Genomic DNA, 16,576 nt, shown 5'->3' on the forward strand with positions numbered 1-16,576 from the left:
CTGCTACTTGTAGCCATGGTCGCCTCCTCCCCTCGTAGGGCACCGTCTCCTCCAGTGCTCGCAAGTGAGTCCCTTGGGGCCCTCATCTGGATCTTCGCGGGTACTTGTCGCCATGGTTCGCCAGAACTCTAGGGTTTCAAAGGGAGGAGAGAGGGGTGTTGTGTGTGGACTTTTTCTTCTGTCAAGCGGAGGTTGATCGTAGGATGGGTGGCAGCTAAGGTATTGAGATCAGAGGAGCGGTGATGCAGCGGTGTCCTCCTTGTTGGTGGTGGAGGGATGGACATGAATGAATACCTGGCATTGGGGAATGACTCTGATATGCAAGCAGCGAAGGTGGTGGTGCGCACACTGATCCTCACCATCGGATTGGATCAAAAGGGCCTGGTCCTCCACGCTGCTGCAGAGTAGGCATGGGTCGCCATGGGGGTCGCTCGCCATCCATGGTGGAAGAAGGGCCAACCAGGGGTAGTCGAGGAGGAAGGGGAAAGAGGATGGGGAATTGAGCGGCAACACGCAACCTCTATCAAGAGGAGAGGTGGCCAAACGGCCGGCACGGCACAACATAACCCGCCACGTGCTAATCGTGCAAGGCATGGCATGGCCCACTCGGTCATGATTCATAAATGGTCCATGTTTTGTTGGCCCACGTTCTGCGCCTACCAGCCGATGCACGACCCCTCGGCTAATCTGGCTAGCCTGCCGGCCCATGGTGATTCTTCCTCATGGTGATTCTTCCTAATATAACATGGGCTAACCAATAACAATTTCGGAGTTGTAGTCAAAATAACAGGAATTGCTATATTTCTCAACCTATCTTATCATCTTGAAAGGAAATTTTTATATGGAGCATACATGTGCAAGGAAGTCTGACCATGCTGCTGCGCCCCAATGGGATTTTCCTTTTTATAGCAAAAGCACACGCAAGGAGGCGCTGCAGGGGATCCTACCGCCGACGCACTAGGTTTCCCAAGTAGCCCAAGCAGCGCGACGAAGGGGTTTGAGTGGGTGCCGACACTCCGAGTTCCGTGATCACGTGATGAAAAGCACATGAGAATTCACAGAATGACTCACTCCTCGGTCACTCTCGCAGGTGGCCAGGAGCTAACCCTAGCCTCCACCAGATCCACACCTGGTCATCCCCCACCCCTGGCGGCTCGGCGGCAGCGGGGTCCTTTCCTCCTCCCGCTCAGGATGGTGCGGCGCAAGCCATTCTGGGGGGAGCTCGGGCGCGCTGGTGCTTGGACGGAGCTCGAAAGTACAAATGCAACGAAATGAATATCTTCCTTGAAGAAGCAACATAGCATTTGACAGTCTACCTAATTATAATGGTATATTGGGAGTTAATTTGCTTATCCCTGCAAAAAAAAGGTCCATTTACTTGTCAATTTTCAAAACAAAACCAAACCGCCAATCAGGATAATAAAAAGATCATGATAAAGGGCATCCATATTAAAGACTAAAACCACTGACCTAATTTATCATGGGTGTGCATTTCTCGTGAGAATTGGAGGAAGGAAAGAGGAGGGGAACAAACCTCGAACGAAGCCTCGACCAGTGGCCGACGACTTGTAGTCCTGCTACTTGTAGCCATGGTCGCCTCCTCCCCTCCTGGGGCACCGTCTCCTCCAGTGATCGCGGGTGAGTGCCTTGGGGCCCTCATCTGGATCGGCGCGGGTACATGTCGCCATGGTTCGCCAGAACTCTAAGGTTTCAAAGGGAGGAGAGAGGGGTGTTGTGTGTGGACTTTTTCTTCTGTCAAGCGGAGGTTGATCGTAGGATGGGTGGCAGCTAAGGCATTGAGATCAGAGGAGCGGTGATGCAGCACCGTCCTCCTTGTTGGTGGTGGAGCGATGGACAAGAATGAATACCTGGCATTGGGGAATGACTCCGATATGCAAGTAGCGAATGTGGTGGCGTGCACACTGATCCTCACCATCGGATTGGATCAAAAGGGCCTGCTCCTCAACGCTGCTGCAGAGTAGGCATGGGTCGCCATGGGGGTCGCTCGCCATCCATGGTGGAAGAAGGGCCAGCCACGAGTAGTCCAGGAGGAAGGGGAAAGGGGATGGGGAATTGAGTAGCAGCACACAACCTCTATCAGGAGGAGAGCTGGCCAAACGGGTCGGCACGACACGACACAACATGACACGTGCTAATCGTGCATGGCATGGCACGGCCCACTGGGTCACGATTAGTAAATGGTCCATGTTTTGTTGGTCCACGTGTTGCGCTTAGCAGCCGAGGCACGACCCCTCGGCTAATCTGGCTAGCCCGCCGGCCCACCTGGCACGATAGGCCCACATGTTGTTTGGCCTGCTAGGCTATTTTTTGGCCTATTGGCCTATTTAATTCCATATATATAAAGATAAAATAAATAAACGGGTCGTGTCATGCCGGCCCATGTGCTCAACCTTGTGGCCTAAGCACGGTGCACCGCGTGACTAGCACGACCCGATTAGCCGTGCTGGGTTTGGCCCGTCATGTGTCGTGCCAGCGTGCTCGCGGGCCGGCATGCTAGGCATGGCCCATTTGGCTAGCTCTGATCCCAAGGAACCCTATGTGAGCGGAAATAGAGCACCAAGAGATGCATGTGAGGAGGGGAGCGGTTCGTGCGGCGTGGGATGGTTGTCTCGGGATAGAAAGAATCGGTAAAAACTGGTGGAAGAGTGAATTACGTAAGAAAAAAATCGGTTGGTTGTTCCTTCCATGGATGGGAGGCTGTGTCAACGACCTTTAATAGTACATCTATGAACTTGATTTATTCCTTTTCGTGGGTGAACTTAATTTTGAACACAATGTGAAATATTCAGACAAAACATAGCATAAACTCCAAACACACATTACCAAACATGACCACACGACTGGGTGAACTTGTTTTAGCGAAACAAACATAACATAAAACTATGTAATCGAACGTAAATCGACAAATACATGTAAGAAACTAATTCTCCTGCTTCTTCAACTCGAACTGAGCATAGTACCTCCTGATCTCCTCGATAATGAACGGTTCAATCACATTTGCTATCGACTACCTCCCTCTGTACCCTTTGGGGATCCTCATTGTATAATTGGGATCGTTGGCAACTTGGGATCAAAGCAATTATCAGAGGAAATCAACATGGCAGCCTTGCCTTTCTCCTCGGCCACGACAACCAGCTCCTCAGCAATCTCGACCTCTATCTCAGCCAAGGCCTCCTCCGCACCCATCCTTCTTTCCTTGGCGCCAACCCTTGCAATTTCCTCAGCCATGAAGGCAACAATGGCGGTGTTTATTAAGTTGTAATCCAAATTCAGATAAGGCTAACTCCTGACGGAGCGGAGCAGAGGCCTATTGTCAGGAGGCTTGGGCCATAGCGGATCAATGTGTGTGTATCCTTTGTAAGCCGCCACATGTGATAAGATCATCGTTGTAAATCCTCCGTGTTTGTAATCTCTCCTGATACGCTGTGGTTTTTACCCTTCTCATTGGGGGGCTTTCCACGTTAAAATCCTTGTGTCATCTGTGCGGATTTGATCTTCGCCGTTTATATTGCCTATCGTATATCTAACAAAATTTAGCTCCTCTTCCTCATGCATCCTAATATCATGGCTAACATAAAGGTTCGTTCTTGCATCCGGGTTCTGATCTTTCAGGTACATCACTGCCACCCCCTAAAATACAATGTTAAAACACCTAGGTGCAATCTCACATCTGACCACGCCCACGGCCATATCCTTCATGACTAGCGCATCTACATCCTCCTAGAAGCCAGCATTAGATCCCCAATCTCCTCCAAACTCCTCCAAAACTATGACCACCGCCCCTGCCGGGACCTCTACCTCGTCCTCCATCAGCTAAAATAAAGTCACCCTATTCAAGTTTTGATTCATCATGAATTCCATGACCACATTCCTGGTGCCAGTGTCCCATCAATTCACAATTACCATAGAAGATTGGCAATTTCTCATACTTAACATGGTACCACTCCTACAAATGTACACAAACCTAGTGATTATTTTGTTAACATTCATCTTTACACGAAGGCAAAACTCTCCTACGAAACCAGACGACAACTTGATCTAACCCTCAAGTATCTCACCCATAGTCCTACATACACTAGTGCAGAACCGGGCTTTAGTGCCGGTTCGTAATGGCCTTTAGTGCCGGTTTGCCAACCGGCACTAAAGAGTGGGGACTAAAGCCTCCCCCCCCTTTAGTACCGGTTCATCACGAACCAGCGCTAAAGTGCCACCACGTGGCACGAGCCAGGCCCAGGGTGCGCGTAGGGCATTAGTATCGGTTGGTAACACCAACCGGTACTAAATATTTGGAGGGGGGGGTTGATTTATTTTCCATTCAATTTTTTTTTGTTTGCTGGTATTTCACGATACTACAAATTGTACACGTTATGCATATATATAAATAGATTTTCTCGTACGTAGAACCACATATATATATATATATATATCATCGAATGTCTCACAAACCAACACCATTAATTATTCACACATACACATGCATATACATATACTATTTTTCCTACATATGTTGCCTTTGGTGCCTCCGGAGCACGATGACAAGTGGTCCATGGGGGCGGTAACGGGTAATAGTATTATCCTTTGGGATCTATGACCTGGTCGAGCAAAAATCCGGCTATTTCCTCTTGAAGTGCTAGTATGCGGTCCGATGGTAGGACCTTATCCCGCACCTCTCTGAACTATTAAGAAGGAGATCAATATGCATGTGTATTAGTTGTGTGACTAGATATCGATAATGGTGTGAATAGTGTTCTGACAAACGTACACAGTCCTGTCTATCAGATCTGCTCCTTTCGGACGTCATCATGCGAATATTCTCGCAAACGTAGAATGCACACAGATTATTCCCCGACGCCTGCTTCAGGGATTTTACGAGAATGGAATTGAATCAGATAATGATTAATCAAGCATGATAATTAATTAATGATATTGAAACAAGAATTAAAGAGATGGTAGCTAGCTAGTACTACTTAATTACTTATCTTGGGTCGATGCCAAAACAACTTTTTTGGCCACTTGCCTGGAGTCACCTTGATGAACTTTGCCCATGCCCTGTCCGCCGGCAAATAAAATTAATAAAGGGGTTATTAAATAGTTCATATCAGGAAATGACGTAATAATGATTGAAATTACCTGTTGACTATCCCCTTCACGATGGTGTAGTCACTTTCTTCTTTAAGTAGTGAGTCCAGTAATTCAACTTTTCCTTCGTCAACTTTAATGTCTATCAAGACCCAGTGCCAACCGCATGCGCACACGTTTGCATGTCTTAATTAAGCGGGCATGTGCATAAAATTAATCAACTACCGTAAACCGTATACACTTAATTATTAACATCTAGCTAGCTAGTAAGCAAAAACAGAATTTGTAGTACAAGAAAGTGTGACTCACGGGAAGTTGTAAGGAAGTAGTATATCTTCATTGCTATTGAGGCGCTTCAAGAACTCTAGCATGATTTCCTCTACAGCATCTCGACAACATTCAATCTGCCATATGTCATCATTAATGGTATTTGGGTCAATGAACCCAACGCCATAGAGTCCAGCTTTTTTCATTTCATACATCTGTTGGGTTTCGTAGTAATTTCAAAAAAAAATTCCTACGCGCACACAGGATCATGTGATGCATAGCAACGAGAGGAGAGTGTTGTCTACGTACCCAACGCAGACCGACTGCGGAAGCAATGACACGACGTAGAGGAAGTAGTCGTACGTCTTCACGATCCAACCGATCAAGCACCGAAACTACGGCACCTCCGAGTTCGAGCACACGTTCAGCTCGATGACGATCCCCGGACTCCGATCCAGCAAAGTGTCGGGGAAGAGTTTCGTCAGCACGACGGCGTGGTGACGATCTTGATGAACTACAGCAGCAGGGCTTCGCCTAAACTCCGCTACAGTATTATCGAGGAATATGGTGGCAGGGGGCACCGCACACGGCTAAGGAATCGATCACGTGGATCAACTTGTGTCAACTTGTGTGTTTAGAGGTGCCCCTGCCTCAGTATATAAAGGAGCCAAGGGGGGAGGGTGCGCCGGCCAGGAGGAGGAGGCGCAGGAGGAGTCCTACTCCTACCGGGAGTAGGACTCCCCTCCAATCCTATTCCAACTAGGATTCCCAAGGGGGAAAGAGGGAGAGGGGTGGCCGGCCACCTCTCCTAGTCCTACTAGGACTAGGGGAAGGGGGGAGGCGCGCAGCCCCCTTGGGCTGCCCCTTTCTCCTTTCCACTAAGGCCCATGATGGCCCATATGGCTCCCGGGGGGTTCCGGTAACCTCCCGGTAACCCGGTAAAATCCCGATTTCACCCGGAACACTTCCGATGTCCAAACATAGGCTTCCAATATATCAATCTTTACGTCTCGACCATTTCGAGACTCCTCGTCATGTCCGTGATCACATCCGGGACTCTGAACAACCTTCGGTACATCAAAATGCATAAACTCATAATATAACTGTCATCGTAACCTTAAGCGTGCGGACCCTACGGGTTCGAGAACAATGTATACATGACCGAGACATGTCTCTGGTCAATAACCAATAGCGGGACCTGGATGCCCATATTGGCTCCTACATATTCTACGAAGATCTTTATCGGTCAGACCGCATAACAACATACGTTGTTCCCTTTGTCATCGGTATGTTACTTGCCCGAGATTCGATCGTCGGTATCCAATACCTAGTTCAATCTCGTTACCGGCAAGTCTCTTTACTCGTTCCGTAATATATCATCTCACAACTAACATATTAGTTGTAATGCTTGCAAGGCTTATGTGATGTGTATTACCGAGAGGGCCCAGAGATACCTCTCCGACAATCGGAGTGACAAATCCTAATCTCGAAATACGCCAACCCAACATCGACCATTGGAGACACCTGTAGTACTCCTTTATAATCACCCATTTACGTTGTGACGTTTGGTAGTACCCAAAGTGTTCCTCCGGTAAACGGGAGTTGCATAATCCCATAGTCGTAGGAACATGTATAAGTCATGAAGAAAGCAATAGCAACATACTAAACGATCAGGTGCTAAGCTAATGGAATGGGTCATGTCAATCAGATCATTCTACTAATGATGTGACCTCGTTAATCAAATAACAACTCATTGTTCATGGTTAGGAAACATAACCATCTTTGATTAACGAGCTAGTCAAGTAGAGGCATACTAGTGACACTCTGTTTGTCTATGTATTCACACATGTATTATGTTTCCGGAAAATACAATTCTAGCATGAATAATAAACATTTATCATGATTATAAGGAAATAAATAATAACTTTATTATTGCCTCTAGGGCATATTTCCTTCAGTCTCCCACTTGCACTAGAGTCAATAATCTAGATTACACTATAATGAATCTAACACCCATGGAGCTTTGGTGCTGATCATGTTTTGCTCGTGGAAGAGGCTTAGTCAACGGGTCTGCAATATTCAGATCCGTATGTATCTTGCAAATCTCTATGTCTCCCACCTGGACTAGATCCCGGATGGAGTTGAAACGTCTCTTGATGTGTTTGGTCCTTTTGTGAAATCTGGATTCCTTTGCCAAGGCAATTGCACCAGTATTGTCACAAAAGATTTTCATTGGACCCGATGCACTAGGTATGACACCTAGATCGGATATGAACTCCTTCATCCAGACTCCTTCATTTGCTGCTTCCGAAGCAGCTATGTATTCCGCTTCACATGTAGATCCCGCTACGACGCTTTGTTTAGAACTGCACCAACTGACAGCTCCACCGTTTAATGTAAACACGTATCCGGTTTGCGATTTAGAATCGTCCGGATCAGTGTCAAAGCTTGCATCAACGTAACCTTTTACGATGAGCTCTTTGTCACTTCCATATACGAGAAATATATCCTTAGTCCTTTTCAGGTATTTCAGGATGTTCTTGACCGCTGTCCAGTGATCCATTCCTGGATTACTTTGGTACCTCCCTGCTAAACTTATAGCAAGGCACACATCAGGTCTGGTACACAGCATTGCATACATGATAGAGCCTATGGCTGATGCATAGGGAACATCTTTCATATTCTCTCTATCTTCTGCAGTGGTCAGGCATTGAGTCTTACTCAATTTCACACCTTGTAACACAGGCAAGAACCCTTTCTTTGCTTGATCCATTTTGAATTTCTTCAAAATTTTGTCAAGGTATGTGCTTTGTGAAAGTCCAATTAAGCGTCTTGATCTGTCTCTATAGATCTTAATGCCTAATATGTAAGCAGCTTCACCGAGGTCTTTCATTGAAAAACTTTTATTCAAGTATCCCTTTATGCTATCCAGAAATTCTATATCATTTCCAATCAGTAATATGTCATCCACATATAATATCAGAAATGCTACAGAGCTCCCACTCACTTTCTTGTAAATGCAGGCTTCTCCAAAAGTCTGTATAAAACCAAATGCTTTGATCACACTATCAAAACGTTTATTCCAACTCCGAGAGGCTTGCACCAGTCCATAAATGGATCGCTGGAGCTTGCACACTTTGTTAGCTCCCTTTGGATCGACAAAACCTTCTGGTTGCATCATATACAACTCTTCTTCCAGGAATCCATTCAGGAATGCAGTTTTGACATCCATTTGCCAAATTTCATAATCATAAAATGCGGCAATTGCTAACATGATTCGGACGGACTTAAGCATCGCTACGGGTGAGAAGGTCTCATCGTAGTCAATTCCTTGAACTTGCCGAAAACCTTTTGCGACAAGTCGAGCTTTGTAGATAGTAACATTACCATCAGCGTCAGTCTTCTTCTTAAAGATCCATTTATTCTCAATCGTTTGCCGATCATCGGGCAAGTCAACCAAAGTCCATACTTTGTTCTCATACATGGATCCCATCTCAGATTTCATGGCTTCTAGCCACTTTGCGGAATCTGGGCTCACCATCGCTTCTTCATAGTTCGTAGGTTCATCATGATCTAGTAGCATGACCTCCAGAACAGGATTACCGTACCACTCTGGTGCGGATCTTACTCTGGTTGATCTACGAAGTTCAGTAGTATCTTGATCTGAAGTTTCATGATCATTATCATTGGCTTCCTCACTAACTGGTGTAGGTGTCACTGAAACAGTTTTCTGTGATGAACTACTTTCCAGTAAGGGAGCAGGTACAGTTACCTCGTCAAGTTCTACTTTCCTCCCACTCACTTCTTTCGAGAGAAACTCCTTCTCTAGAAATGATCCATTCTTAGCAACAAATGTTTTGCCTTCGGATCTGTAATAGAAGGTGTACCCAACAGTTTCCTTTGGGTATCCTATGAATACACATTTCTCCGATTTGGGTTCGAGCTTATCAGGTTGAAGTTTTTTTCACATAAGCATCGCAGCCCCAAACTTTAAGAAACGACAACTTTGGTTTCTTGCCAAACCATAGTTCATAAGGCGTCGTCTCAACGGATTTTGATGGTGCCCTATTTAACGTGAATGCGGCCGTCTCTAAAGCATATCCCCAAAATGATAGCGGTAAATCTGTAAGAGACATCATAGATCGCACCATATCTAGTAAAGTACGATTACGACGTTCGGACACACCATTACGCTGTGGTGTTCCGGGTGGCGTGAGTTGCGAAACTATTCCACAATTTTTCAAATGTACACCAAACTCGTAACTCAAATATTCTCCTCCACGATCAGATCGTAGAAACTTTATTTTCTTGTTACGATGATTTTCAACTTCACTCTGAAATTCTTTGAACTTTTCAAATGTTTCAGACTTATGCTTCATTAAGTAGATATATCCATATCTGCTCAAATCATCTGTGAAGGTGAGAAAATAACGATATCCGCCACGAGCCTTAATATTCATCGGGCCACATACATCGGTATGTATGATTTCCAACAAATCTGTTGCTCTCTCCATAGTACCGGAGAACGGTGTTTTAGTCATCTTGCCCATGAGGCACGGTTCGCAAGTACCAAGTGATTCATAATCAAGTGGTTCCAAAAGTCCATTAGTATGGAGTTTCTTCATGCGTTTTACACCGATATGACCTAAACGACAGTGCCACAAATAAGTTGCACTTTCATTATCAACTCTGTATCTTTTGGTTTCAACATTATGAATATGTGTATTACTACTATCGAGATTTAGTAAGAATAGACCACTCTTCAAGGGTGCATGACCATAAAAGATATTACTCATATAAATAGAACAACCATTATTCTCTGATTTAAATGAATAACCGTCTCGCATTAAACAAGATCCAGATATAATGTTCATGCTCAACGCTGGCACCAAATAACAATTATTTAGGTCTAATATTAATCCCGAAGGTAGATGTAGAGGTAGCGTGGCGACCGCGATCACATCGACTTTGGAACCGTTTCCCACGCGCATCGTCACCTCGTCCTTTGCCAGTGCCCGCTTATTCTGTAGTCCCTGTTTCGAGTTGCAAATATTAGCAACAGAACCAGTATCAAATACCCAGGTGCTACTGCGAGCATTGGTAAGGTACACATCAATAACATGTATATCACATATACCTTTGTTCACCTTGCCATCCTTCTTATCCGCCAAATACTTGGGGCAGTTCCGCTTCCAGTGACCAGTCTGCTTGCAGTAGAAGCACTCAGTTTCAGGCTTAGGTCTAGACTTGGGTTTCTTCTCTTGAGCAGCAACTTGCTTGCCGTTCTTTTTGAAGTTCCCCTTTTTCTTCCCTTTGCCCTTTTTCTTGAAACTAGTGGTCTTGTTAACCATCAACACTTGATGCTCCTTCTTGATTTCTACCTCCGCAGCTTTTAGCATTGCGAAGAGCTCGGGAATAGTCTTGTTCATCCCTTGCATATTATAGTTCATCACGAAGCTCTTGTAGCTTGGTGGCAGTGATTGGAGAATTCTGTCAAGGACGCAATCATCTGGAAGATTAACTCCCAATTGAATCAAGTGATTATTATACCCAGACATTTTGAGTATATGCTCACTGACAGAACTGTTCTCTTCCATCTTACAGCTATAGAACTTATTGGAGACTTCATATCTCTCAATCCGGGCATTTGCTTGAAATATTAACTTCAACTCCTGGAACATCTCATATGCTCCATGACGTTCAAAACGTCGTTGAAGTCCCGATTCTAAGCCGTAAAGCATGGCACACTGAACTATCGAGTAGTCATCAGCTTTGCTCTGCCAGACGTTCATAACATCTGGCGTTGCTCCAGCAGCAGGCCTGGCACCCAGCGGTGCTTCCAGGACGTAATTCTTCTGTGCAGCAATGAGGATAATCCTCAAGTTACGGACCCAGTCCGTGTAATTGCTACCATCATCTTTCAACTTTGCTTTCTCAAGGAACGCATTAAAATTTAACGGAACAACAGCACGAGCCATCTATCTACAATCAACATAAACAAGCAAGATACTATCAGGGACTAAGTTCATGATAAATTTGAAGTTCAATTAATCATATTATTAAAGAACTCCCACTTAGATAGACATCCCTCTAATCCTCTAAGTGATCACGTGATCCAAATCAACTAAACCATGTCCGATCATCACGTGAGATGGAGTAGTTTCATCGGTGAACATCATTATGTTGATCATATCTACTATATGATTCACGCTCGACCTTTCGGTCTCCGTGTTCCGAGGCCATATCTGCATATGCTAGGCTCGTCAAGTTTAACCTGAGTATTCTGCGTGCGCAACTGTTTTGCACCCGTTGTATTTGAACGTAGAGCCTATCACACCCGATCATCACGTGGTGTCTCAGCACGAAGAACTTTTGCAACGGTGCATACTCAGGGAGAACACTTCTTGATAATTTAGTGAGAGATCATCTTATAATGCTACCGTCAATCAAAGCAAGATAAGATGCATAAAAAGATAAACATCACATGCAATCAATATAAGTGGTATGATATGGCCATCATTATCTTGTGCTTGTGATCTCCATCTCCGAAGCACCGTCATGATCACCATCGTCACCGGCGCGACACCTTGATCTCCATCGTAGCATCGTTGTCGTCTCGCCAATCTTATGCTTCCACGACTATCACTACCGTTTAGTAATAAAGTAAAGCATTACATCGCGATTGCATTGCATACAATAAAGCGACAACCATATGGCTCCTGCCAGTTGCCGATAACTTGGTTACAAAACATGATCATCTCATACAATAAAATTCAGCATCATGCCTTGACCATATCACATCACAACATGCCCTGCAAAAACAAGTTAGACGTCCTCTACTTTGTTGTTGCATGTTTTACGTGGCTGCTACGGGCTTAAGTAAGAACCAATCTCACCTACGCATCAAAACCACAACGATAGTTTGTCAAATAGACTCCGTTTTAACCTTCGCAAGGACCGAGCGTAGCCATACTTGGTTCAACTAAAGTTGGAGAGGCAGTCGCCCGCAAGCCATCTCTGTGCAAAGCACGTCGAGGGAACCGGTCTCGCGTAAGCGTACGCGTAAGGTTGGTCCGGGTCGTCTCGTCCAACAATACCGCTGAACCAAAATATGACATGCTGGTAGGCAGTATGACTTGTATCGTCCACAACTCACTTGTGTTCTACTCGTGCATATAACATCAACATCATTAACCTAGGCTCGGATGCCACTGTTGGGTTTCGTAGTAATTTCAAAAAAAAATTCCTACGCGCACACAGGATCATGTGATGCATAGCAACGAGAGGAGAGTGTTGTCTACGTACCCAACGCAGACCGACTGCGGAAGCAATGACACGACGTAGAGGAAGTAGTCGTACGTCTTCACGATCCAACCGATCAAGCACCGAAACTACGGCACCTCCGAGTTCGAGCACACGTTCAGCTCGATGACGATCCCCGGACTCCGATCCAGCAAAGTGTCGGGGAAGAGTTTCGTCAGCACAACGGCGTGGTGACGATCTTGATGAACTACAGCAGCAGGGCTTCGCCTAAACTCCGCTACAGTATTATCGAGGAATATGGTGGCAGGGGGCACCGCACACGGCTAAGGAATCGATCACGTGGATCAACTTGTGTCAACTTGTGTCTTTAGAGGTGCCCCTGCCTCCGTATATAAAGGAGGAGAGGAGGGGAGGCTGGCCGGCCAAAGAGGGAGGCGCAGGAGAGTCCTACTCCCTCTGGGAGTAGGATTCCTCCCCCCAATCCTAGTCCAACTAGGATTCCTCGGAGGGGAAGGGAGAGAGGGGGGCCGGCCACCTTCTCCTAGTCCTAATAGGACTAGGGGAGGGGAAAGAGGCGCAGCCACCTTGGGCTGCCCCTTTCTCCTTTCCACTAAGGCCCATGATGGCCCATATGGCTCCCGGGGGGTTCCGGTAACCTCCCGATTTCACCCGGAACACTTCCGATGTCCAAACATAGGCTTCCAATATATCAATCTTTACGTCTCGACCATTTCGAGACTCCTCGTCATGTCCGTGATCACATCCGGGACTCCGAACAACCTTCGGTACATCAAAATGCATAAACTCATAATATAACTGTCATCGTAACCTTAAGCGTGCGGACCCTACGGGTTCGAGAACAATGTAGACATGACCGAGACATGTCTCTGGTCAATAACCAATAGCGGGACCTGGATGCCCATATTGGCTCCTACATATTCTACGAAGATCTTTATCGGTCAGACCGCATAACAACATACGTTGTTCCCTTTGTCATCGGTATGTTACTTGCCCGAGATTCGATCGTCGGTATCCAATACCTAGTTCAATCTCGTTACCGGCAAGTCTCTTTACTCGTTCCGTAATACATCATCTCACAACTAACATATTAGTTGTAATGCTTGCAAGGCTTATGTGATGTGTATTACCGAGAGGGCCCAGAGATACCTCTCCGACAATCAGAGTGACAAATCCTAATCTCAAAATACGCCAACCCAACATCGACCATTGGAGACACCTGTAGTACTCCTTTATAATCACCCATTTACGTTGTGACGTTTGGTAGTACCCAAAGTGTTCCTCCGGTAAACGGGAGTTGCATAATCTCATAGTCGTAGGAACATGTATAAGTCATGAAGAAAGCAATAGCAACATACTAAACGATCAGGTGCTAAGCTAATGGAATGGGTCATGTCAATCAGATCATTCTACTAATGATGTGACCTCGTTAATCAAATAACAACTCATTGTTCATGGTTAGGAAACATAACCATCTTTGATTAACGAGCTAGTCAAGTAGAGGCATACTAGTGACACTCTGTTTGTCTATGTATTCACACATGTATTATGTTTCCGGAAAATACAATTCTAGCATGAATAATAAACATTTATCATGATTATAAGGAAATAAATAATAACTTTATTATTGCCTCTAGGGCATATTTCCTTCAACATCTTCATCCTGCATATAATACCACAGAAAAAGAATATAGTGAGGATAATTACATGTAATGATTGATCAAAATTATCACTACATAACTAGCTTGAGACTTAAATTACAGAAAGAAATCACTTACAGACAATAGCAACTGACGATAGACTTGTCGTGTGCGTCTTGATTGTATAACTGAAATAGTTCTGGATACTCAATGGCCAGAGCTTTCTCATGGTAATAATGCTCATGCTTGACATTCACCATGAGGGACTCTCGATTGGAAATCTTGGTAATGTTCATGTACCATTGATGCAATTGATACATTCTCGTTGGGAGGTTCTTGACCTTGTCTGGATGGACCAAAGGTTGGCCCCGGACATATTTCCATGCTATTTCCGATTCTCTAAGAGTAGGCATGGGCTCGATTTCGAGGAGTTGTCCAACAGAGATATTGAGCATTTGAGCCTGCATTATATGATCCTCCGTTATTACCACATCGCCATGCTGGGGAATGCTAACGGTTTGCCCACAATAATATTTTGCGGGCGTACTACTCCTCTCATGTGTTGTTGGCACAACAAGCGGGGGGGTCGCTTGCGCCGCCTGTTCTCCCAACTGGGGAATAGTTTTCCCGCATTTTTTGCCAGCTGCTTGTTGGCTCGAGCTCGATCCCGCTTCCTTCTTTACCCGTTCTCGATGTAGTTTCCTGATTTGGCGCTCATAGTCCGAGTCAACAGGCTTGGGAGCTGGTTCTCTAGCCATACGAATGAAGTGGTCAATTACTTTCTCAGGCACTTTCTCCTTTGGCGGCGGTGCCGGTTTCGGTCCAAAATGGGCGTGCACTTGGGCTTGCACTATGGCTGCGTTTTGCTCCTTAGTCATGTCGTAAGGCCTCTGAGGAAGAGGAGCGAGGCTTGGACCATATTTATATCGCTTGTCTCCGCCTGTACTTCCTGAACTACCTCGACTCGTACCGCTATGCACCAAAGCTGTGGCATGTCTCTTCTGCGATTGCTGAGATGGCGGAGACGGCTGACGTGGAGTTGGACCAGGAGAAGTGGCCTGACGATGTGCCGGACTTGAAGCAGGAGGTGTGGCCTGACACGGTGCCGGACTTGAAACCGGAGAAGTGGCATGACGATGTGCCGGACTTGAAACCGGAGGAGTCAGCTCACGCGTTCGGGGACTTGGAGGAGGTGGCGGACTTCGAGGAGGAGTCATCTCACGCGTTCGTGGACTTGGAGGAGCGGGAGTCTGCTGACTCGGTGGCGGACTTCGAGGAGGAGTCGGCAGACAACGTGGTGTCGGTGGACTTCGAAAGATGATGCAATACTTTCTTCATAGGATGATAAGATGTATGGCCTCTCCCAGTGTGCGCTCGTCTTCACCTCCAGGAATGTCAAGCGTTAGCCCCGAATATGGGTGCAGCACTTCATCAACCATGACACGAGCATAGCCCTCTGGAATCGGGATGCAATGGTAGGTTGCTTCGGGGGTAACTGGAAAAGCAGCACCGTCCGCCACCTTCATGGATATGTTCTTCATTTTGGAGTGTAGCTCACAGTTAGTGTTCTCTATGATGTCATCCACAGGGTATGTATCTAGCAGTGTGTCGCCCGGGGCAGAACCAATGCTGCTTCTCGACATGGATGGGATGGTGCTATCCAATGCTGGACGATCATCCGCTTCCCGCTGCCGCTGCTGAGACCCCCTTTCCTGGCTAAGTGAGTCGATCTGCTGCTGCTGCTGCTGGAATTTGAGTGACAGGTCCGCGTGCCTTGCTTCTAGGCCTTCAAGGCGTTCTGTGTCCTGCTTCCTCTACTCCTCCTCCAGCTTCCTCTTCTTCTCCTCCTCCATTTTCTTTCTTGCATGGGACCTGTAGTCGTCATTCCAGTCCGAAAAGCCCTCATACCAGGGAATAACGCCCATGCCTCGTGTTCTTCCCAGGTGTTCTGGATTTCCCAAGGCGCACGTAAGCTCGTCGTTCTCTCTGTTGGGCGTGAACACCCCCGCTCGAGCTTCTTCTATTGCGTCAAGTATCTTTTGTTCGGCTCCTTTTAGACTTGCCTTCTTCGAAACCAGGCCTGTCTTCGGGTCCAACGCCCCCCCATGCGCATAGAACCAAGTTCTGCACCTGGGGGGCCAGCTCCTAGTAATTAGAGTGACCCCTGCACCCTCCATCTCTTGCTCACTCTTATCCCACTTAGGCATTCCCACCGCATAGCCACCTGGACCCTGCCTATGGAACTACGTCTTTCTTGCGGCATTTGCCTTGTTTTTCATCGACCATTC

The sequence above is a fragment of the Triticum dicoccoides genome, chromosome 4A (genome assembly GCF_002162155.2).
Source record: "Triticum dicoccoides isolate Atlit2015 ecotype Zavitan chromosome 4A, WEW_v2.0, whole genome shotgun sequence".
Lineage (NCBI taxonomy): Eukaryota > Viridiplantae > Streptophyta > Magnoliopsida > Poales > Poaceae > Triticum > Triticum dicoccoides.